General features: G+C 48.8%; 1 protein-coding gene across 5 annotated transcripts in view; it reads left to right on the top strand.

Moving 5' to 3' along the window:
- Nucleotides 1-5,117: 5,117 nt before the first annotated feature.
- Nucleotides 5,118-24,970, top strand: part of TRERF1 (transcriptional regulating factor 1) — a 204,378-nt gene continuing 184,525 nt past the window's right edge. For all 5 annotated transcript variants that reach the window (XM_048219616.2, XM_026507447.4, XM_044387223.3 and 2 more), the window contains exons 1-2: nt 5,118-5,317; nt 5,740-5,821. The gene's annotated coding sequence lies outside the window, so the exon portion shown is untranslated. The remainder of the gene's footprint in view (nt 5,318-5,739; nt 5,822-24,970) is intronic.

Raw genomic sequence — 24,970 nt, 5'->3', positions numbered from 1 at the left:
TCCTTCGTTATGCATCTCTAAAAGATAAGAACTGAAGAAAAAACGTAACCACAACGCCATTATCACGTCTGTAATACCTGCATCTGTCTATGATATCTACAGTGACGCATCTATATCACATTAATAACCTCTTAACATTTACATCGAGTCCACATTTTGTCTGTCTCAACCATGTCTTTTTAGCAATTGGTTTATTCATTTGTCTTTTTAAGATTTTTTTAAAATTTAATTATTTGACAGAGAGAGAGAGAGACAGCCAGCAAGAGAGGGAACACAAGCTGGGGGAGTGGGAGAGGAAGAAGCAGGCTCATAGCGGAGAAGCCTGATGTGGGGCTCGATCCCATAACGCCGGGATCACGCCCTGAGCCGAAGGCAGACGCTTAACGACTGAGCCACCGAGGCGCCCCACGATTGGTTTATTCAAATCAGAGCCACACAAGATCTAAGCACTGCATTTAGTGTGCTAGGCATTTTCAAAGCCATTATGTACCTGCATTTGATCTTCACACTAACCCCACAAAAAATGTACATTCCTGGTTCACAGGCAGGAGAGCTGGGACTCAGCTCAAGAAACCTCCTCAAGGACTCATTGTTGGTAGAGCCAGAGCCAAAATTTGAATTGAGGTCTGATAAAGTCCAAAGACTCCATTCTACTCCTTCCCCTTCAGGCTACCAGAATTTTTCCTGTGTTGCAGAGAGGCGAGAGGACTATTGGTTAGGAGAGAAGGTTTGGGCTCGGGTTGGCTTGCAAATTGGAGCAAGTTATGTCATCCGATCCTCCACTTCTGTCTGCATCTGTAAAGTAAGGATAATGATGGTTTGGGGCTGATTAAATAGGATTATGTATGTCTAGTGCTTAGCACGGCGCTTGGCACATAGAAAGCTCTCAATAAACCTTAGTGATTATTATTGGTGTCAAGGAGGAGAAAGAACTGCAAAGTGTTTGCTTTTGTTGGTAGCTCAGGAAATGGTGGTTCATCACTAGTAATACAACCTGAAAAGGGTGGCTAGGGTGGGAGTGGGGTAGTGATTGCCTGGATTCGAGAAGGGAGCCCTGGACATAAAGATTTAAATAGGAATCCAAGGAGCTCTCTGAAGGCCTCAGCTGAAAAAGTTAAACAAGTCTTCTGAAGGCTAACCTTGGTTGCCTCCACAGAGGGAGAATCAGTGGGTGTCAGACAGGGTGGGAGAGAGACTTCTCAATGTTTATTTGAATCTGGAACCATGTGAATGCATTTTTTAAAAAAACCCTTATCATAGGGGGTACTGAGAATGGTAAGACTAGGATCTAATGATAATAAAAATAATCCCCTTATATTTTTTGCAGCCCTAAGAGGGTCTAGGTCATATGAGGTGGGTTTTGCAACAGTATTAGGAGTATTTCAGCCTGACTCTGATTTTTTTTAAAAGCTTTTATTTATCTGTTTATTTGAGAGAGAACACGTGCAGGGGGAAGGGCAGAGGGAGAAACACTCCTTGCTGAGCAGGGAGATGACCCAGACCAGGTCTCCAACGATCCGAGGACCCCCGGATCATGACCTGAGCCGAAGGCAGGCCCTCAACCAACTGAGCCACCCAGGTGCCCCGAGCCTGACTGTAACTTCAAAGATCCAAGGTGATCTTTTAATTTCGGGTGTCCTCCCTCTGACACTCACAGAATTGGGGTTATCTACCCCGTGGATTGTCCTCAAGCACATGCACTGTTGAGGTTGACTCCATTGGCTACATAGCGTCTTTGTGTATTACCTGGGCATTATCAGGGTTTTTGAGTTCTTTGGGCCATAGATCACCTTTGATGGTTTTATCAGTGTAGTTTCTGGGGACCTGATTTTCTAGGGTCCTTGGGAAGGGAGGAGGCACCTAACCCCCCTCACAAATAATCAAGAATTTGTCTAGACACTGTTCTAAGGCCTTTCCATATATTAACTCATTTAAACCTCACCACACTACACTGCAGATACCACGATTCCAATTCTACATGCAAAGAAACTGAATCAAGTGAAGTTGAGTAACTCGTTCAAGGTCAGAGCCTGCTGGACTAACCATTAGGCATACTACCTCCCTGTTGGTACTGGCCCAAGCACGCAGGGGTTCTCTGAAGGTGACTCAAGCATGGTCGGTTGGGTAGCAGCGAAACCTTGGGTTCGAAATCCTAAACCCTTTCTTTTCTGCATCTTCTGGTTTAGGAACAGGAAAGACCACAGTGTGAATTTCTGCACTGACCCTGGGCAATTTACTTACTCCCTCTTTGCTTCAGGTTCTTTATCTGTCTGCCCCAGGGAAGAGTTTCAGATGGAAAGACCTCTCCTTGCCTTACACTTACGGGTGTGTGCTGGGGGGTGGGGCGTGGAGGTGCGCTGCTGCTTCCCGGTCTATAGAGGTAACAGGGTGTTTGGAGGTTCTTTCCTGGCTAACTCCCTCCCAGGAGGTTAGGCCCCCACGCAATGATGGCGCTCAAGCTTAACTATTCTTCCCCGGCTAGAAAAGGGCTGTTAACTGGGGCCAGCTCCGGCTGCAGCTGGGCTGAAGGGAGAGGGAGGGGTGTCCTAGGGAGGGTCTTTCTCCCCCGAGGGTGTTAGAGATGAGATTGTATGCTCAGGAAGGCTTCTTGGAGGTAGCGACAGCTGAGTCGAATCCTTAAGGTCTAGCAGGAGTTAGTAATAAGAGGTGGAGGCGTGAGGGTTAGAGATCCCCCTCCACCCCCCGCCCCACGCAGAACAAAGAAGCACCACCGGGCTTACAGTACAGGAGGGGAGGAGCTGGGAGAGTGGGGAGGTCCGTAGAGGCGAAATCACGCAAGGGCGTCAGAGCTTGCCTTTATTCTAAGAGCAATTGGGAAGGTTTTGAAGGAGTGTGGGTAAGAGTTTGAGAGACTCCTCCGGCCGCTAGGGAAGACTGGGTGAGAAGGGGGCAGGAGGCTATCACAGAAAGCAGTCCGATTGAAAAGAGGACAGAAGAAGGGGGGGGGGGCGACAGAGCATCTGAAGCCTTTCTCAGTCCCCGCGACACTGTGTGCTGTCCCTCAGCTTTCTTTGCTTCTATGGAAGGACCTCATAAAGGGCTGGGCACGGGCCAAACACTCATTGAGCGAAATAGCCCAGAGCCCCCTCTTCTTTCGGGGGCTCTCTGGCCCAGGGGCCCCAGAATTGGTAGGGTTAGGCAGGAGAACTTACCACTGCTGAAGAAGAACCGTTACCCCTCAAAATACACACAAACCTCGGCCGCTTTTGGCAGCAGCCTCCTCCGCCCATGACCTCATGCTTTAAGCTCCCATATAGCCTTCCCCCGCCCTGTCCCCACCCAGGCCCGAGTGGGGGTGGGGTGGGGGACCGCGGTGAAGGTCTGGGGAGGGGAGCACCTCATTTATCCTGCGCGAGATTTGGGGGGAGGGACACACCGATTGCCCCACACTGGGGGGCGGGGGAGCATGGTTTAACTTTCCCTGGAGCAAAAACTACTCGCTGTCTTGTGGGCCCTTTATGAGACAGATGCCTCGGACCCGGCTCGAGGTGGTCTGTTTACCCAGGCCACCTTGGGGTCCCATTCCCTCCGACCGCGAGAGAAGCCTGGAGACGCTGGGTTCCCGCGCTGCACCGCCGGGCGGCAGCGCCTTCGCGGGACCCGGGGCCCGTCCTGCCCTCGCCCCCCTGGCGCCGCCGAGGTTTGAACCCTTGGCTCGCCTTTCAGCCCGCGCCCTGCCCCCTACTCGCAGCTGCTCTCGGTTTGGGTGCAGCGGTTTCCCCCGCAGAGGAGGAGGAGGAGACAGCGCGAGGAGCGACTCCGGGCTCGGGTTTCCGCACCAATACCGAGCAGCCCCGGGCGGCCCCCGGCGGCCGTCCCTCCTCCCCGGCACCACGTTCCACAGTCATGGCGCGCGAGGAGGGGCGAGCGCGCGCTGCCGCGGCACCCGCGCCCCCTCCCCTCCCCTCTCGGCCCCGGCTCCTCTCCTAGGCAACCTCCCTCCCCGGCCTGCAGCGCCGCGGAGATGGAGACCCCTCCCCAGAGAGCTGCGTTTCCAGCGCCGTCTGCAGCACCCCCTCCCCGCCCCCATCGGGGCGGAGGGATGGAGCCGCGCGCTTCGCGAACCTCCAGCCCCTTCCCGGGAGCCCCAGCCCCTCTCCCAGTCTCGCCGAGCCTTGGCGCAGTGGGGGTAGGCACAGGCCGTCTCTCCGCACTCCACCTAGACCCTGGCATCTTTGCAACCCCTTAAAAAAATAAATACCCCCCCCAATCCCCGTCGTTAAATTGCAAAGCGCGTTACAATAACCGGGACGGCTACGCAGGAAGCAATCCTGCACTGGTCGGGTCTAAGGCGGCAGCTTCCCGGCCACGCCGCCTTCTCCCGGGCCTCGATTTTCCGGTCACGCCGGAGAGTCCGCCACACCCCGGGGCTGACAGGTCCCGCGCGGGGCCGCAACTCGGTCCGCGTCCCCCGCCCCATCTTCGTCCAGAGTCTCGCCAGCCTACAAAAGGTGCAACCTCACGCACATGCAGAGCGCACAAATAAGGTCGGCAGCGCACCGCTGGGGAGGTTGCGAACAATGCGCCAGGCTGCCTGCGCCCGCCCGAGCGCGGCGCCCGGGGGGACAGGGGGCGCGGGTGGGGGCCGCGGCGGAGGACCCGCCGGCCGCGGCGCTGGACACCTTACTTCCTGCTTCCCCGCCCGCCGCCAGACCCAGCTCTGCGGAGGGATATCTCTCCCCTCCTCTGTCCCTCTCTCCCTTCCCCCGCCCTCCCCCTTTTTGCTTCTGCTCCCCCCCCACCCCGCCTTTCTCCTTTTGCAAGAAAATAATTTGACAGTCGATTTGCTGACAGGGGAGGAATTTGCATCCTGGATTAAAAAAAAAAAAAAGGCCGAGAGGAGCTTGGGAACGGTTGCTAGGGGTGGGTAATGGGTGAAAAAAGGGGGGCGCCGGGGAGCGGATAAGGAGGTTTAAGGGAGGGGGCGAGGGTGGGGAGCAATGCAAAAGGTAAGGCCAGGTTACCGCGGCTCGGCCCCGAGTGGGCTGCGGCCGGGGGAGGGGCGAGAGATACATATGTATTTCTGTCTCCCTAGCACACCCCCTTCCCTCTAAGCGATGGCTGAGAGGCGGTGCATGCAGATGGGGAGTAAGTTTCCTGAAGGGGAGGGTGGATGCACGCGCGCGGCCCCGCGCCGCAAATTTCCACCGGGGAGGGAGAGTGGCTGGATGCGGAGAGTTTGGAGTTGCTTGCCGCGGAGGGCAGGAACGGGAGCAGGGCCGGGAAAGGGGGCTGGCGGGCGCTATATCTGGGAGTAAGTTTCCAGGATCAGGAGAGCCTGCACGCTTGCACGCTAGTAAGTTTCTGGTTGGGGAGGGCGCGTGGGGAGGAGGAGAGGGAGGGGTGCATGTATATAGAAGGGGGGAGGGGGGAGCAGATTTCCTGCGGGGAGGCTGAATGCATATGGAGAGTAGATTTCCTGAAGGGAGGGTGGAGGCGTAGACGGACCGAGTAAGTTTCTTGCTGGGGTGGTGGCGGAGGTGGTGGGTTGGTGCTTTGGAAACCCGGAGCTTCCTCCCCGGGGTGGGGGAGCATACTGTTGGGGGTGGGGTGGGGGCGGCGCAGGGCCCTGTTCCCTGCTGGGGAAGGGGCTTGCATCTGGGGAGTATGTTTCCTGGCGGAGCGATATTTGTTTACAGGCTGAGGGCAGTACTGTAAGTGAGTAGCGCTTCGAGAAGGCGGCTCTGACATAAATTAATATTGAAATTACTCCATCAGCTCTGCTCGCCCCCCATCTCACCCCCCAAGCGGAGTCTGGTCTTGTCGGATTGCCCGTGCACTTGTTGCAGAAACAGCCAAGGTAGGCAAGAAGCTTATTAAGTTTCATTTAAAAAAAAATTAGTTGGGGGATGCTCCGTGAGAAGACGGGGGAGGGGAAGGGAAAAGTCTCCCCCCCACTTTTTTACTTTCAGTCTGTTAGCAGGGCCTTCTTTCTGCTTTCCTTCTTCCCTCGTCCCTCTGCGGGCTGTCCAGCATCCCAGCAAAGAGGGAGGGCTGAGGTGGGCGCTATAATTGGCAGCCCCGGCTTAAAGGGTGGTGGTGGTGGGGCTTGCAATTGAGGGTTGTGATGTTATAAAGCCTTCATTCTTCCAGCCAAGCAACCGCAGGACCCTAGGGATGTGCCTTTGGGGGGTTTTGACATGATGCATATATGTATGGATTTGCGCCTGGAGGCTCTTTGGGGGCTGGGTACTCCCCCAAGTTACAGTGGCCACCCAGATAAGAGAAATGTGTAAGAGGGTGAGCCTGCCCCTTCACTCCCTAACTTCAGTTTGGGAGACTGGGAAGTTACTACTGGTGGGCTGAAGAAATAGATATTTAAAAATAACACAAAACCACCCATTCACTGGCGGAGGCCGAGAGCACCTGGCGGGCAGCCTCTGGCCAGCACTGGGCTGGAGCATGTGCGCCTGCCATCCTTAGGTTAAAGAAAATGACTTCTGGTTCCTCCGTGGGCCCTCGGCCGGTCTGTCAGAGCCAGCTTTGTGGAAACTCTTCCCCAGGCGAGACACGGCTTTGGCGAGTGAAGTGTTGAAGCGGCTTGCTCACAGCGTGGCCTGGGCTGTCTGGTGAAGTATGGGGAGGTGATGCTTAGGAATGATGGAGCCAGGGGTGACTGAAGAGTTCTTTAACAAATGCCTCCCGACAGCCGGCTAGGCTCACTGTAGCAGGCCATGGAGGAGAGCTTTAAGAAAGGAGTTTTAAGTTGTCCCAGTTGGTACCAACCTTCTGCATCGTTTACCGTTTCAAGAAAGCAATCTGGTGATGGAAAATGTGGTTTTGATGACCACTGTTAAGAATAACAGGCGGACTCCCAAGCTTAACCAGTTAACCAGCAGTCTTTGCTTCCCCTGGCCTCTCTTTTCCTGGTCTCCAGCCTGCTGCTTTCTGCAGATGAACTCTAGGTCTTGGCTGTCAGGTGCCTTGATTATGCTGGGAGTTTTAACTTTGCCAGGATAATTTTAGCTCCAGGGACTCAAACCCAGACATGTTTCCTTAGGGTCAGGTAGTAAACCCTACTACGTGTGTGGTTAACTAAAGTTGGTTAAGCTTTGTGCAATTCTGTGGACAGGCTCAATTCTAGCAGGGGAAAAAGAGGGTTTAAAAAAAAGATCTCTCTACATGTTACTGCTGGACGGTGCTTTTCTTCTTTCCTTCCTGTCATCAGATTTCCAGATTGAGAATTTGATTTTTAGCAGCCTGAGAGTTGAGTTCGTTGGGAATTAAATATTATTGCCACTTATCGAATATTCTTAACTAGGCATTAGTTAAACAAATTCGCTATTATTTTTCCCTGCTGAGAATCTTAGGCTGGATGGTGTATATGCTGGGAGGGTAAACAAAATCTCTATGTGTGTTTATCCCAGGGTAGTAGAATTATTTACATGTCTACCCTTGAAGCCAAGAGCAGTCATTCTTTTTTTTTTTCTTATATTTATGAGATTTATTTTATTGTCTTGCTTTGGCCATTAATCAAGGCACAGTAGCTTTTTTTTTTTCTCTTTTGCTGAGAATGTTCTTGTGGTAATAAAGGTTTGAAGGCCCATGAATCATAATTCATTCTTTTTAAAATATTGTGGTGATTGTCAGGATTTGATTTATAGGAATTGATACCGGGAGTGACACACCTCTTGGGGCCCCGCCCTTTTAGGCATGTCCATTTTCGCCAAAGGATTGTTTAGAAGCCAGCTTGACATCTCAAAAAAAGAACATTTCCCTTCTGCTTTATGGGCATTGAGAATATTAATTTTGCAGGTTCCATAGTGAACATGGGTCTTTTCACAGCTTGGTAAGCTGGCTTCCACATAGCAGGCATGTGTTAATATCACATAGCGTTTATGTGAGCTTGCTGTGAAAACAGTTGTTTTATGAACTGTGTGGAAAGTACTCAGTTTTACCTCCTTTAACTGGCTTGGGCCTGTGGTTTTTGGTGAAGTAGGAGCTTTCATTGTAAAAGAGCAGACTGCTGCTTATATAATAAAATGTGTGGTCACAAAAACAAAGCTTATTTAGAATATTCTTTTTCTCCTTTGATAGGTTGGTCGTAATAATCAAAAGCATTGATTTTTTTTTGAAAGTTTAAGGGTTCTCCATCAAGTCCATTAATCAGAAAGTGTTACGATTGTCTTGCGTTGGGTCATTGGCTCAGTTTACAGTGTTTGTAAAGTGACAAAGAACTTTTAAGGTGATTTGATTCTCAAAGCAGGGAGTAAATGTCTGTGAAAAGAAAAGTTGGGAGGGTACCAGTTTTTAGCCATTTCTGGGTTTTGCCTTTTTTTTAATCTTAAAAATGCATATTTGATCCATGACTTTTCTTCCATCTCTGAAATTCTGTGACTTGGGTCTTGTGGAGAGAGGTCTCAAGAGGTCTCGACAGGCTCTTCCTGGGCCAACGGCCAAATTGCTTCACGGACGAGGACGAGTTGATTAACTTCTGTTTTTGTCTTTTCATGGAGAGAGTGGATTTGTACCTTGGCATTCCGAAAAGGACTCTTGAGTAGCCTGATAATCTTACCGTCAAATACAAGGAAATATTTAACGAAAGTCTGCCACTGTCTCGGAAAAAAAAAGTGCATGGTTGTTTCCCAATAAAATGTGCTAATAGAGCGTGGGGGCACATAATCCCAGGCACCCAAAATAATTTCACTTAATCTTGGAAGTTTCCCCTCCAGCCAGCTGGCTTACCTGCCTAATTATGCTTGGTCAAGTCTAAGGTTAATTGAGCTGGTATCCCCAGGCCACAGGAGGAGGCAGTCCTGAGGAGGAGTGGGACACCAGAAAGCGGAGAATTCCCATATGGGTAATTGGGATTTGGTCGTATGTGAGTGATAGAGTTCATAATAATGATGTTGGATTCCTGTCATTTCTGGGATATCCTGTATTTCACCATGAGCATTTTTTGGGGGGAAAGCACTTGATATTTTTATTGACTTCGAACATTGACAAGAAAAGTGAGGTTGTGGACAAGTGGCCCAGACCGCAGGCAGTACGAATGGATGCTGGTCGTTCTGCTCTAAAAGCAGCCGAATTCAGCTCATTTTATTTATGACCTCATAAAACTGTGTGATTTAGGGAACAGGGAGGATTAGAATTAGCTGGCATCTTGTGGATTGATAATATTTTTGAATTTGCATGTTGGAGGGGAACCAAAGAAATAAAGGGGAAAGTAAAGCATAGTTGATTTCTTTTGTGGGGCGGAGGTGACAGGGATAGCTGCCATCCAGTTATTGGCACGCACTTGTCACCAAGGATCCTGTGGTATTTTAAGGAGTAGGACGGTCCTGGTAACCCAAGTTTGATCCCATGGCTTCTCAATGTATCTTTTCTTCTGCGTTAAAGCAAATGCACAACAAAAAGACCGTGTGGTATTTTCTAAGAATCTAGCGCTCATGGTATCTGCTTATAAGGTCTTCCGGTTACTTTGGGTTTACCGAGCCAGAGGATGGTTTTTGTGTTCTCCTTGTTGAAGACAACAAGCTGGGGATGGGTGGGATTATGCTGAGCGGTTGGGTTGTTGGTACGACAACACTGAACTTTTTTGTTGTTGTTGTTGGAGAGGAAGGGGGAAGAGAACCCGTGTGCCTAAACGGCAGTGTAACTCTGGGCTCGTAGAAGGTAACAATTATTTTCATGCCATGATTGGATCTACTTTATTCATTGGTATGCTCAGTGGCTACTTTACTGAGCACCTGCTATTCTAGACACTGTCTTAAGGCTCCGGGAATATGATGGTAATTAAAATAGACATAATCAACTCCCTCTCCCCTTCCCCCACTCCAGCCTCTAGCTTACCATCCAGACGGGTGGCAGACACGTATAGAAATACATATTGCAAAATGTGATAAATGCTTTGAAGATACCACAGGGAACAGTGACCTGGCCGTGCTCTGAGGTTTGGCAGAGAGCACCAGGAGGAGGGGAGCCTGTGTGGAAGGACTTTGGCTTTGGAGGGATCTAAGGAGAGGCACAGGCAGACAAGGGGGACAGAGAGAGGGCAGTGTGAGGTGAATGTGCAGGACTCTGGGGGCCTCTGGAAAGGTTGCGTTTCACTTGAAGTGTAGTGGGAAACCACTGGAACTTTCCAGTGGGAAGTAACACTGCCAACTCTTGGTAAGGGGGCTTGCAGTGGTGGAGAGGGGCAGGTATGGCGATGGAGGGGACTGGAATCAAGCTGTTTCCGTTTGGGCGCTGCTAAGTTTGAAGTGCCTGTTAGACTCAAGGTGGGGATGTCAGGCAGGCAGTGTGACAGTGGTGTCCAGCACCAGAGGAGTGGCCAGGCAAGAGGTAAGAATGTGGGAGCCATCAGCCAGGGGGTGGTATTTAAATCCAGCAGACTGGATGAGATGCCTTAAGGAGCCTATAGAGAGAGAAGGAAAGGCTGTGTGTGTGTGTGTGTGTGTGTGTGTGTGTGTGTGTTGGTGTGTTGTTGGGGAGGGGATGGGGGTTAAATGTTTCATGAGGTTGATAAGGGCCAGAAAAGTCACCCCTGGATTATTTGGCAAAATGGAAGCCACTGGGGACTTTCCAAAGAACAGCTTTAGTGGAATGCAATGGATGGGGTGGGGGCAAGATTGGAGGGGTTCGCAGGGGACTAGGAGGTGAGGAACTGGTCATAGCATGTGTGGACAACTTCCTGGCAAAGTTTGATTGTGAAGAGGGGTTCGGAGATACAGAGCAGGAGCTGGAAGAACATGCGCATAATGGAAAGGGTTTTTTTTTGGGTGCTGGTGTTGCCTTTGTGTATTGATGGGAAAGATCCTGGAGAGGGAGTGATTGAGGAGAGCAATGGGTGGAGTTGGGTCAGCTGACTAAAGCCCTTGAGAAGGTTTCCGGAAGATTTGGCCTCAGGGAGGGCCTTCGGTCCAGACCAGAGGGAAAACCTGAGAAGACAGGTGTAGATGAGCAGAAAGTGAGGGAGCTGTGCTCCAGGCTGAGGCTGCGCCCTCCTCCCCTCTTTGGGAAGGTATTTGGGCTCAGGACTTGACGCCAACCGGAGACTTGCAAGGGTTAAGACTGCATCAGAAAATCCGACTGCATTTTTCTCAACATTTGACTGCATTACAGAGCCGTATAGAGGCAAGAGCAGATTCTTTTGCCTGAGGAAGAGTCTTCAGTTAAAGTAATTTGGGCCTCGCGTTAGATTTCTTTGAAAACTATCATTGGGAAAAAAAAATCTGTGATTTTCAGCCCTGTTTGAAAGTTGGTGGGCACTGTGTCATAGGTTTTGAGCAAGAAGCTCCAAAAAAGAAAAAAAAAGAGGCCTCTCCTTCGAGCTGCCTTTCACGAGACTGTGCCACAGCCTGCCAGCCTGGCCCCCCCCCCGCCCCCCCGCCATGGGGTGTGCACAGGAGTGGGTGGGTGAGGCAGGTGGCTGAAGATCTGGGTTGGGGTCCAGCACCCTCGTGGTCTGCTGGCTCCGGACAAGGTGGCCTTCCAAGCCGGTGTCCGCATCTGTAAAGAGAGGGTGATACCATCTGGCGCCTCTCCTCTGCACTTGTGAGATGCCATCAGATAATGTACGGAAAGTGCGATGTAAACTGTAAGGCATCGTGCACCGACAGCAGCGAGGTGAATTGATCTTCAGCCAGATCGCCTTTTCAGATATAAAACCTGACAACCACTGAAACGCGCCCCTTAATTTCCCAGAGCTTCGACCCAAACCTCCGTGCACCAGGCCCTCTCCGGCTCTGGTTCTCGCCTCACTTTCCCGTTGGGGGTTTCAAGTCTGCTGGGATCCTGGTAGCGAAAGCGCTCCTCCCGTCGGAGGGCTGGCGTCCGAGCTGCTGGCCGGGACCTGCTGGCGGTGTCGGTTCAGACTCTGCTCCCGGATTTAAACTTGGAGACCTGCCCACCCAAGGCGACAGACGCACTTGGCTTGTGCCCTGGGTGCAGGGGAGCCTTGAGCCTCCTCAGGAAACCGGACTGTGGTCTGAGGGTCCTCGCAGGTCTTCATCTGCATTCGGCTTTTGTTTTGCAAATGAAGCCTGTTCTAGAAAGCTGGTCTCCCTAAAAAAAACAGCCCTCAGCCCTTTCTCATACTGTGGTGCTGGAAAAAGTCATTTCCAGTTTTAAAAAATACCTTGCGCTTTTCACTCATCAGACCTCTCGCCTCTGAGCCAGAGGGTGAGGCTCCATTGATTTAATTTTGAATTAATTTTTATTACGGGAAAACTTTCCCACGCCACAAAAGCAGACAGGCTGGTGTAATGAACCCCCTTGTACCTGTCACCGAGAGGCCGCTGTTACTGAGATTTTGCTCACCTGTGGGTAGTGGGACTCCTTGTATTTGTGTAATAAATACAAGTTGTCAGTTTTGAGAGATCAGTGGAACTGATACCAATTTGGTTTCATAAAGGGGAAAATAATCAACGAAAAATCAGGGGGAGAGGAAATGGATGCCATCACTGAAGTAACCAGTGTTTACCTAGTTTTTTTATTGGTCCAAAGCCTCTTTGGTATGTCTTCTTTTATCTGACAACAGAAGCAACAACCGTGGGAGGTTGATATTCTCATTTGACCGCGGAAGAAAGCGAGGCTTAAGACATAGAATTGAAAAAAATATAAATAAGTGATTAACCCAGAGCCACATGTCCAGCCAGCATCCTGGTTTAATGCCAGAATTCGAATGGTCTCCAAATGTTGTGTACCCTCAGATAGATAATGCCATCTAGTATAAATAAGGATATGGTGCTGAGTAGATGGAGAGGGCCAGGGCAACCAAGACGATCATCTGGGAACTTGGGCTTCTAACTCCCAGTGACCTTAGTTGGAAAGACTCAGATGATTTAAGCATGTTTTGGGCATTACATTTTTTAAAAACTTGAGTCGTCTGGCTCGTTCTGGAGCACACAGCTTGAAGGCTGCCTCATAATTGAAGCCAAAACTTGACTTTAACAAATTGCACGGCTGTTCTCCATCAGCCTCCTACCCTTAGCCCTGTCCTTTTTGTGGGGCTCCTAAGTGGAGGAACCTGGGCAAGCCACGGTCGTCTCTAGACAGCCTGGCCTTTAGTTTCCAGGCTCCGGCTTTGGCCACACTGGGCCCTGAGCCGTTTGCTACCTCGGAAGCTTCCTGAGGGCCCCTGGGTGGGGAGATCTTTGTCATAACAGGGACTGCTCTGAGGGCCTCTCCCCTTGGGAAACCACCTCCAACCTAACTTCTTTGAAAGATGTTTTAAAAAGGAAAAGAAAAAAAAAAGTTGGAGTTGATGCCCTAGGCGTTTAAATAGGGGTGTCATCTGAGTTCCCTCTGATGTCATCACAATGGGAGATACCAAACTCCCTTAAAAGTCCTCTCAAGGACACCAGTAGTGAGGCTGGTTCTCAAGTACTGGGACTCGTTCACTTTTCTTTCTTAATTGGGGGAACACATGTGAGCTGAGGGGGTGTTATGGGGAGCCACAGTAGGTAAGGACATCTAGAGGCCTCTCTTCTTTTGAAGAGTCTGAGCTTCTTTAGAAACCGGTATGGAATTCAGACAATTTCGGTGGCATACGCTCATTCCTTACCTCTCTCTCTCTCTCTCTCTCTCTCTCTCTCTCTCGGGCCCGTGGGCCTGGTCCGGGCCAGGGCTGTGGGGTGGGCTACCGGAGGACTGGCTCGGGCTCTTAGGATGCTGTTGTCATACTTACCCAGGTGTGTCTTCCCCCTTCTGCACTGCCCTGGGGAGGGCAGAACTGGGTCATCGCTCACCGTGTACCCCCGGCACCTGGCACTAGTTGGTGCGGTATAAATACTTACATATTTAAGAATCAACTGGGGATTCTTTTGGGTTTTGTCTCTCCTCTGGTTCCCCTGCCTCCCCCCCCCCCCCATTGGTTCTCATTGGAGGGAGAAGACCTGGCCTCTGTGCCACCAGCGTCAGCTCTAGCAGCCACTGAAGGAGACCAGGTAGGGGATGCTTCCTTCCCCCTTGCCTCTCTGCGAGGCCTGGCAGCCTTAGCTGGGGTGGTTTAACTGAGCTCTCAAATTCAAGTGCAGCCCCATCCCCCATCTCTTTTAATAAGTGACATTTTGTTAAATCAGTTATTCGAGGCCTTATCTATATTTCTGTCTGTGCTGGCTTAGTCAAAATAGGAAAGAGAGTGAATATTAGATTTCTTTCCCCGCCCCCCCTCCCCCCTCCCCTTGGAGCAACTCTACATAAGGTTTCTGATGGGGCGGGGGTGATGTGTCCTTGAAGAAGTGAATGCTGCGTGCAGAAAAAACGTGGAGGGCTTTGACTTGTAGCGAATGCTGTTTTTCAGCAGCTGTGATTTTTCCATTTTTCTTTTTCTTTCTGTTTTGATTAGTGGAACTCATTGTGCTTCAGGGTTGGGATTGCGTTGGGGGAGGGCGCGGAGGGAACAACATTCACTGGGCGAGCCGGAGTTGGGGAGGAGGAAGGAGAGAAGGGATTTATTGAAAATATATGTCTACTTCTGCTATGATAAAGCGGCAGGCATGTAAAAATGCAATGGGGAAATCATTATTGTGGTAAAATGTAGGCAGAGCTCCGCTTTCTCATTAACAGAGCTTAGCTCGCGTGGGGGAGGGGGCGGCCGGGCTGCTTTGAGAGTTGGGGTATTCAATAATAGCAGACACTCAGGGGATCGCCTCCATCCCCCTGCTCACCCCTTTCGGCTGCCTCCTTTCTTTCTCCGATCAGTTTGTAACCTTTTTAAAGCTGCTTGTCGGATTTCATGGTCTCCATTGTCACCCCTGCCACCCCAAAATGCTGTAAGGACTGTTTAATTTTTAAAGTTGGAGGGAATTAAAATAAATTTTCTCTTGGGAACTCAAGGAGAATTTTGGCAACACGTTGTGAGTCAGAGATTGGATTATATCCCTTGCATCCAGGAGAGCACCAAGAAGAGCCTTATTTAGGGGTTGGGAATTTGCATATGCTGTGGGGTATCCAAATGAGGGTTTCAGATGCTTTAGGAGTCGTCGCTACTGTTGCCAGAGAGCTTACTGGGTGTCCCTGGCCCTGCGCAGATGTGGTAGTCGCTTCAGCCTTCCAGCAGTTGTAAGAGGCAGATGGGATGCCCGCTTTACACCTGAGGAGACTGAGGCTCCGGGCAGTTCAGCACCTTGCTTAAGAACACGCCGGTGCTGAGTTGCCGAGCCGGTCTCCAGACCCAGGACTAACCCCCAAAGCCTGCGCAGTCACCTTCCCCGTACAGACACCTAGATTCTAGGAATCTGGACAAAATAGAGCTACCACCAGGCCTGGTGTTGACCGTGAAGGGTAGAGTGCTCAGGATGTCCTTGAGAGCCTTTCCCGAGCCCCTGGACAAAGCTGTCCGCGTGCCCTCCTCCCCACCCTGCCAGGCTACAGTGACTTTGTCAGTGCTGACAATTTGTTCCTCAAGCATTATTGAGTGCTTCCCATGGGCCCGGATCGTACCAGTGGCTGGAAATACCAGGACTAGTAAGAGAAGGAGCTCAGAGTCTGGCAGGGACAGGTGGGAGAACGTACGAATCTGGTACACAGTGATGCCGCCTAGAAAACGATCACATTGCAGAAGGGTAAGTGGGAGAGACTGTGTAGAGCAGCCAGGGAAGTCTTCAGAGAGAGGTGGTACATGGGTGGGGTTTTGTGGGTTCAGTGGGGGCTTGCCGGGTAAGCAAGGGGGGGGAGGGACTAGCAGACACCATGGTGAGTATAGGAAGCTACAGGTAGTCTGGCTTTACTGAAGCGTCACTCAAAGCTTACCCGTCTGGGGCGCCTGGGTGGCTCGGTTGTGCATACAACTCTTGATTTCAGCTCAGACCGTGACCTTAGGGTCATGAGATTGAGCCCTACGATGGGCTCAGCGCAGAGCCTGCTTAGGATTCTCTCCCTCTCCCTCTGCTCCCCACCCCCTGCCCAAGCTCTCTCTCTCTAGGAAAAAAATAAAAAAGCTTACCCATCTACTCTTATTTTCCATCACCTTCGGTTTAGCGCTCTAGAACCGTGCCATCCAGTATGGGTAGCCATTAGCCATGTGTGGCCATTTAAGTTTAGGTTAATTAAAAATTAAATAAAACAAAAAATTCCGTTCCCCAGTGGCACTAGCCCCATGTCAAGTGCTCAGGAGCCACATGTGGCTGGTGGCTGCCATATTGCAGAGCATACATATAGAACATTTCCATTAGTGCAGAAAGTTCTGTTAGATAGCACTGCTCATGAACTTTGCCCTGAGGCTTCTTCTGCAAGGAATGTTTTCCTCCTTTGTCCCTTACCTGGCTCACTCCTCCTTCCTCCAGAGGCCTTCCCTTTGCACCCCAGGCTGGGTCACCATTCCACTGTCCATCTGGATTGCAGTGATCCCTTTCTGTGTCTGTCTGCCCAAGAGGACTTTCAGCTTCTAAAGGGCATGAGCTAGGTCTTGTTCATTTTTGTGCCACGTCTTGTTTATCACTGTGTCCCCAGCACCCAGCCAGGGCCTGGCACATGGGAAGTTCCCAGTGATAGTTGCAGGTGACGAGGCTGGAGAGGTAAGAAGGGATTGGGCTGGGAGGACCTGATACCATGATAGGAAGCTTAGCCTTGACCCTGTAGGCAGTAGGGGAGTCATGGAAGGGTTTGGAGTGAGGAGAGGTGTATGGGGAATGTGGACAAGTCAGATTTCTGTATTAGAAGGTCACTCAGAGGTATGGAGGACAGGCTGGAGGGGCTGAGCCTGTAGGCCAAGAGATCAGTTAGGAAAGTATTCAGAGGACAGGAGCAGGAAGGGAAGGGTCTGCACTCTTAAGCTGTGCCAAGGAGTTCAAAGGAGTGTATCACCATCTTACCAAGTCAGGGTTTCCTACCGTTTCTGTCTCCATTTCAGATGCCCTCTTTGGTTTCTAAGGAAAACTACAGAAAGCATTCCCTTTCACTTCTGGGTACCCTCAAACCTCTTTCCTCTTGGGGGCCCCCAGCCTTGTTCTCTACTTCTGTAGATGGCCCCCCCCCCTCCCAAATCTGCCCTGTGCTCACCTGTTCGTTTCTCTTCAGGGTACGTTTTTCTCAGTAGGGCTCCATGTCTGAACCCTTGTGGCAAATCCGAAGCTCAGAGCACAGAGGCTGGGGTTTCAGCCTTCTGTCTTCTTCAGCCTGTGATGGATTCTCCTCTGAGGACACTTCTGGGGGCCTAAATTTAAGAAGCGTGTGGAGAGTTTTGCAAAGGAGGCTGGGAAGTAGCGGAGCTCAATCTAGGCTCTTTGAGGTAATGGAAAGGAACGAGGATGGCTGAATTAGAGAAGCGTAAGAGGATCATTTCTTTAGGAAGGTGAGTTAAGGTGTGCTGGCCCTGGTGACCTCATGCCGTGCACGTTTGGGGGTAGGATGCATTGCAGAATGCGACAGCTACCTCCTTAGTGCAGACACATGATATCATTTTATATATGTGACCTCATTTAAGCCTCACAGCAACTCGGTGGGGAGGGCATTATTATCTCCATTATAAAGGGAAGGCAGGTGGGGGCACAAAGGGATGAACAGGCTTGCTCAAGGTCTGGTAGTTAGTGAATGGCAGAGCAGGGGTTCAAACCCAGGAACCTAGACCTGTGTGACTGTAAAAGCAGGTGCCTTTCCCCCTTCCTCATCCTGCCTCCCATTTAGCCTCACCAGTCAGTGTGGCCTGAGTTCTGTTTAGAATGTGGCTGGGATAGCACAGAGGAAGGGGCACCACACTGACCCTCGTGGGGTACTCCTGGGTAGCAGTGTAACTCTCAGAGCTTCGTTTCCCTTATTCTCAGTACCTTTGCTTTCCTGGTTGAAAAGGTTTATTTTAAGAATCAAAGGAGAGAAAGGATGTACAAGTGCTCTGACAAATACAAAGCCATGTACTTACTCTTCTGCATAATTGTTTTCTGAAGGAGCGAAGCCCTGTGACGGTTGGGTCCCGGTGCTGTATCTGGGTTTTGGGCACGAGGTGTGTGTGCGTGCGTGTCCCACAATCTCCCTTGACGTGCTTGGGCCAGGATATGCTCTCAGGTCTGCCCCGATTGTTCAGCGTGATTTGGGGGAATGGTTGGTGGCTGGGCACATGGTGGCTGGACCTTTGACCGGAGCTGGAGCGCTCGGTATGACCTTGCTCGGAAAGTCACTTCACCTTCCTAAACCTCGCTTTCCTGAGATGGTCAGATCTGCTCAGAGGGGTCATCGGGAGGATAAATGGCAGAATACGTTTATAAATCAGCACCTTGTCAGCCAGATAGTGACAGCTATCTGTGCAGTGGAGGTCGTGGGCTCCATGGTCTGTTGAGCAGACTGTCAGCCCGTCCCCTTTCCTGGTCAAAATGTTATGGCTCAGATTTACAGTGTTCTCCTGTTTTGAAGACCTAGAGAAGACACCATTCAAAGCGTCTTTGGAGCTGAGACTTTTTCACTGAAATTCTGTAAATGGTAAGGTTCATAGAACTTTTTAGTTTGGACAGCGAGACTACGAATAGTACGTAGTGATGATAGAGCATTTGGAAAATATTGGTCAGTTTTAGGAAGAAAAGAGCAGTTGTCTTTAATTCCTTCCTGTTACCTTTCTAATAATTTCCTTCCAGTATTTTTTCTAGACAGCATAATCTGGTGATTAATAGTTTACGTTCTGGAGTCAGACTGCCTGGCTTTGGATCCAGGATCCTTCGCTCCATGGAAATAATGGGGTTGGGTGAGATGAAATGAGACGATACATGTAAGCGACTGTGCTGGCCACTTAGCAAGGAGACATTAGCTATGATATTACGCCTTAAAATAGTATTGGGCTAATTTTGAATGGGATTTAATGTTAGTATCTTGCTCATTAAATACTCTTTGGATCCTTTTTTTCCCCATAGTTTTTAAATATAGTCTCATATGGATTTTATGTTCAACAAATATTTATGGAGCACCTACTGTGTACCGGGCACTGGGTCCCGGAATTTATTTAACTACTATTATGAGAAATTTAGCTTATTACTTTGACTCTTACAAGTAATGCTTCAATAGACATCCTTGTACGTACATCTTTGATCACATCTCAGATAATTTTCTTAGGATTAATTCCTGGAAAGGAGAATTGCTATGTTAAAGATAGTGGGTGTTTTTAAGGTTCTCAGTAATATTTCCTAATTGTTCTTCAAAACATTTTTAAAAATTAATTTTCATTCATACTCTTAGCGTGTGAGAGTCCCGACCTCACTTCATCAGCTCTAATATTATTTTTCAAAAAATGGTAATTCCTGGGTAGTGTGGGTTACCCTTTCGAACATATACAGCAGTTCTTCTCTGGGGCTCAATTTTTTCCTGCTACAAGGTGGAGTTACAACTGTCTTTTGCATGATAACTACTATTTATTAATTTAGCAGGATCTTTGGATTTCTGTTGTAGAAAGACTGTGCAGATGACCTGAATTGTTATCAAAAGTGCTTCTTTCAACTGAGTTAGAATTTCTTCATGCTTATCCAAAGACTTGAGAAGTGCTTTCTTCTTACCACACACAGACTGTGTGAGCTGTCAGGCCCTGCCCAGGGCACGAGATGTGTCAGATAGCTGGTTCATATTGGCGGGTGAACAGGGTTCTCAGCTCACACGAATAATGGTTGCTAATAATTGCGGAATTACGGGGTCCCTGTCCAAAGTTTTAGGAATTTGTTCTTTTTGAAACTTTATAAGAAAATGAAGGCTACTTTTACCTCCCACGGGTATAATAGTGTACAAGTTTTGTATGAAATCAAATATTGAGAAAGAAGTCGTTCTATTGAAAATGCTGAAAAGTATAAGGACAATGAAAACCAGTCAGCTTTCCATCATCCAGATAGAACCTCTGTTTTAAACAAACGGTGTGTTTCTTTCCAGTGTTTTGATCAACATATGTATCTTTGCATCGGTGAGTGAGTTTGTTTTTTGTTTTTAGAGCTGACCCCCAGTCAGTCCTTCAACCATTTCCTGGATGGTTCAAGCTACTTCTAACACTTAGGCTCCCTTTACCTCCTTTATGCTTTTTGTGGTCTTGTGATTTTGATTCTCTCGCTATAGTAAATCCCAAGGGACATTGTTTTAAAAAGTCAGTAATTAATTAAAGTTAATCCACATCTCTACTCTACTTGGATGTTCCTCGTTTCTTCCTGTGTGACCAAGCTCGTGTTCTCCTCTCAGAGTATTTTCCTTCTTTCTGAGGAAATCCCCTTAGTTGTGTGTGGAGTGTGTGTGTGCGAGTGCACGTGTGGAGGGGGTGTCTGCTGGTGCAAATTCTCTGAATTTCTGTTTGTCTGAAAATGTCTTTCACCTTTGTACTTGGAGGGTATTTTTACTGGGTATAGAAGTCTCGGTTGCCTTTTTTAATCCTGTAAAGATAACATTCCATTGTCTTCTGGCTTCCTTCATTTCTGTTAAAAAGTCATCAGTCAGTTGTAATTGTGTTTCTTTTGAAAGTAGTACTTTCTTTTCTTTATTATTTATTTTAGAGTAATTTTTTAAAAAAAGATTTTATTTATTTATGTGACAGAGACAGCCAGTGAGAGAGGGAACACAAGCAGGGGGAGTGGGAGAGGAAGAAGCAGGCTCCCAGCGGAGGAGCCTGATGTGGGGCTCGATCCCATAACGCCAGGATCACGCCCTGAGCCGAAGGCAGACGCTTAACGACTGCGCCACCCAGGCGCTCCTATTTTAGAGTAATTAAGAGAGAGCATGAGTAGGGTGGAGGGGCAGGGGGGAGAGAGAGAAGCAGACTCCCTGCTGAGCAGGGAGCCTGGTGTGGGACTCAATCCCAGGACCCTGAGATCATGACTTGAGCCAAAGGCAGAAGCTTAACTGACTGAGCCACTCAGGTGCCCTGAAAGTAATATTTTCTTTTCTCTTTAGCTTTGCTTTTGTTTTTAAAGCAATTTCATTACGGTGTGCATAAGTGTGGCTCTCTTTGTGTGTATCCCCCATGGAGTTTGGAGAGCTTCTAGAATTCATGGCTTGATTTTTTTTGGTCCATTTTAGAAAATTTGGGAGGAGTTCTCTCCAAATATTGCTTTAGTCCCATTATTTCTCTCCTGCTCTTGGTCTTTGCATATGTTAGACTCTTTCATGGTATCCTACATGGTATCCCTGAAGCTTGTTTTTGTACTTTCTGTGCTTCAGTATGAATATTTTTCTACTGACCTATCTTCCACCTCATTAGTCATCTCTTTCCTGTTTATTTGTTGTCAAACCTATCTAGTTAGTTCTTAATTTGTTTGTTTTTATTGTTCATAAATCTTAGTTATAAAAAGATATTTTTCGATTGTTTTTAATTATTGTATTTTTCTCTTGGTTTGGTCCTATTTCCTAATGTGCTTGGTAATTTTTGTTTGAATGCTGGGCATTTCCTGTGGAAAAAGGGGAGGCTCAGGAGGTTGTATCACCTTGATTCTGTTAAGGCTGCTCTACTTTTGATCTGCCCTTGCTTTTAGGGCAGGTGTATATTAGGGTCCCACTTCCTTGGTAGACCCCGATACTCACAATTTGTTTTTCTACCTCTGTGAAACTACCTAAGTCTTTGCTTAGCTTTTCGGTTTTTTAACAGTTTTTTTTTTTTTTTTCTTTTCTGTTAGGATTTCCAGGGCCTAGCCCTGTAACCACGTGGTTTAGGTGTCAGCAAATGCCTCGAGGGGAAATTGCTGCAGAACATTGGGTTCACGTATGAGTGGTTCACTTTTCCCTGGGATCTTGGCTCTCAAATCCTGGATGTCTTTCTAGCCCTGAACTCCAGCTTTTGTTTCCTTGTCCAGGCAGAAAGCTGCGGCAAGCTGTAACTTGCTGCCTTTTTCCTTAGTGCTTGTTATACCAGGTCAGCAAATGTTCTGGGGAGAACTAACAGCACTGATATGTACCTCAGCAAGCGTCCCTTTCTTCTAGGGGCGTGGTCCTTCACGGCCTAGCTGCCTTGTTGCACTCCCATACCTTCAAACGTCTTATTATTATTTCACATTTTATCTACCTTTTACACTTGTTCTATACAGGAGGGCTAATTTAATAGCAGTTTTGTCATGAGAGTTGAAAGGGAAGTCTAGCTTTTTTGTCTTTTATCATTTGACATTTTAAGTATTTTGTATGTCTTTAAAAATTCTTCATTAAGAGAGCGCCTGGGTGGCTCAGTTGGTGAAGCAGCCGATTCTTGATTTCAGCTCAGGTCATGATCTCAGGGTCCTGGGATTGAGCCCCGCACTGGGCTCTGTGCTCGGGGGGAGTCTGCTTCGGGATTCTCTCTCTCCCTGTGCCCTTCCCCCGACTTGCTCTCTCTCTCTCTCTCTAAAATAAATAAATAAGTCTTTAAAAAAACAAAAAATAAAAATTCTTTATTAGGTGATTTTTAAAATATCAGTGCAAAACCGCTTCATATGGCTTTTATAATCTACTCAACCATTTTTCCAGTGTCGGATGCTTAGGTCATTTCCCATAACTTGCTTTTAAAAATAATGCTGCAATAAACGTCTTTGTGCCAAAGCATTTTGTTATATTTGAAAGCATGGAATATGAATGATCCGAGTTGAAAATATTAATCAGTAGTGATTGTTTCCATGTCTATGTCAGGTACAAAAATAAATATAGAACTTTTCTATCTCAGATGGTTCAGAGAGAAGCATTCGTTTTTCAAAAGTGTTTTTATTCCTTTAAAAATATTCATCTAGCCAGACATTCTTTTATATGCTTTATAATACTAATTTTAATTCTCTTAAGAGCCCTAGGACACAGGTACTGATAATGATAATGGCTTTAAAATGAGGACTCTGAGGCACAAGAGGGAAGATAGCTTGCCCAAGGTCACACAGGTAACATGTCCAAGGTCACACAGCCTGTCGGTGGCAGAGCTGAGCCATGAGTTCCTGCTCTAGAGCCCGGACTTTTAGCTCCTACCCTATACCACCTGGAGCTAATTGTTCTAACTTATCACTTCCTTTCTACCCATTTTAGCTCATCCCAGAGCTTCCCCAGCCTTTTCTTAATTGGCCTTTTTTTTTCTCTCTCTCTGCAGTGTGGTTGCTGGGGGATGAGTGTGAATGTGGGGATGATGTGGGAGAAGAGGTGCCAGGGACAGAAATGCGGTTGGGACTGGGTGGGTGCGGCGGGAGCTCGCTTTAGAGGTTGACCAGATAAGCTTGCCTGGGGGCTCACAGGGTGTCTGCTGGGGATCCCGGGTTGGATCGAATGACAGCCAAGTCGGCTTCCACCTCTGGTTCGACCGGCTAGCGTTAGCTGGGCCGCTGCCTTTGCAGTTTAGAGAGGCAGAATGAAGTAATCCTTTTCTTCTCTCCCTTCCTCCAGTTCCACTTGACGTCAGGATAACGAGTAGTGAGGGGTAGGGAGGGCTTGCCCGCGGATGGGGGTACCAGCGCTGCCCCGGGGCAGCAGGGATTGAGAAGGCGAAGAGCAGGTGCCTTGGACCTTAGGAGCTGCAGGGTGCGGGTGAAGAGTGAAGAACTCATTGACGTTGGTCTTTCTGCCTCTCTTCGGAGCTTTCTGTTTGTGTCCCAGTCTGTCTCCTTGTCCCTCTCTGTTTGTGATGTGTTCCTCCTACCCATTCCCCCCTTTCGTCTTCCTGCTCATCTCCCCTTTTGTGTCTAACATGGATTTGGGGGAGAGGTGGGTGTGGGGCTTGGCTGGTCTCCTTAGGGTTGTTGGGTTTGTAACTTGGAATGGTTTGTCAGAGCTTTGTGGGCGAGGTGGCTTTGAGCATGTCGATTAAGTGGTATCAAAGGAGATATGTAGGAAGGATGACAAGGTGGCAGAGAATTGAAGGAGAACTTGTCCCTTCCCTGCTCACAACTTTTCAGTGGCCCCTACCTTAGTCAGTGAAAGCCAGTGTCCTTGCAGTGGCCTGGTGACACTCTGCTCCCTCCCCCACCTTGCTTTTGCAACACTGTCTCCTACTGTTCTCTACTTCCCTCGCTCAGCTCCAGCCACACCGTGTTTCTTAGCCATTCCCTGGACATACCTGGCATGCTCTTGCCTCAGGACCTTTGCATAGGCTGTCCTCTATGCTTGGATTGCTCTTCCAGAACCTAGATACCCATCTGCATTGCTCGCTGTCTCCCCCTTGAAGTCTTTGCTCAGACATATCTTTCTCACTGAGGCTTTCCTCTCTACCATATTCAGCACCACGCCCTGAATTGCTCGTCCCCTTTAACATATTTTGCCTGAATTCTCTGTTCCCTTTATCTGCTCTTTGTATTTTTTTTAAAAACACTGTAGGGGCGCCTGGGTGGCTCAGTTGGTTAAGCCTTTGGCTCAGGTCATGATCCCAGGGTCCTGGAATCGAGCCCCGCATTGGGCTCCCTGCTCAGTGGGGAGCCTGCTTCTCCCTCTCCTCCCTGCTCATGCTCTTTCTCGCTATCTGTCTCTCTCTCTCAAATAAATAAATAAAATCTTAAAAAAAAAAAAACACTTTAACCATCTGACATTCCATATAGTTTACTTGTTCTTTATCTTTACTGTCTCCTCCCTTCTAGAACATGAGCCCCGAGAAGCCAGAGAGCTTTGTGTGTGTTCACTGCCGCTCCTAGGCACCCAGCATCGTGCCAGGCACATAGTAGGCACCCAGGAAATATATGTGGCGTGCTGGGTCCTTGGGGGCTCTGTAGGGCCCCCAGCTCCAGAGACTTTTATCACATCTTAGGATCTGAAAAGTGTTTGCCTGTAGGAATTTTTTTAATTAAGATTTTTATCATTGTCATCCCCTTCCCCCTTCCAGTTCATTTAAGACTGTTATGAAACAAAACTCATTATGCTTCAAAATCTGACAGAGCTAAGGCCCCAGGGAAAGTGCGAGGAGGCGGCCGTGGCGGGCACTTCCTTCCACTTCCCCCTGTCCTTGGTTGTCTCATGGGGTTGGTTCCCTTAGGACAGCCTGAAGCCCACCGGGCTGAGGTGAGCAGGGGTTCCGGACCTCCCGGGGTACAACCAGCTGGAGAACTTGTTGTCAGTCAGAGAAGAGAATGTTGCCTTCCTGCATCGAAGCGTTTCTCTGGTCAGCAGGACTCAGGAGGGAAGGGGTCAGAGG

The sequence above is a fragment of the Ursus arctos genome, unplaced genomic scaffold, assembly GCF_023065955.2.
Source record: "Ursus arctos isolate Adak ecotype North America unplaced genomic scaffold, UrsArc2.0 scaffold_29, whole genome shotgun sequence".
Taxonomy (NCBI): domain Eukaryota; kingdom Metazoa; phylum Chordata; class Mammalia; order Carnivora; family Ursidae; genus Ursus; species Ursus arctos.
Note: the sequence above shows the minus strand (reverse complement) of the source record. Positions and strands in the feature narration are given on the sequence as shown.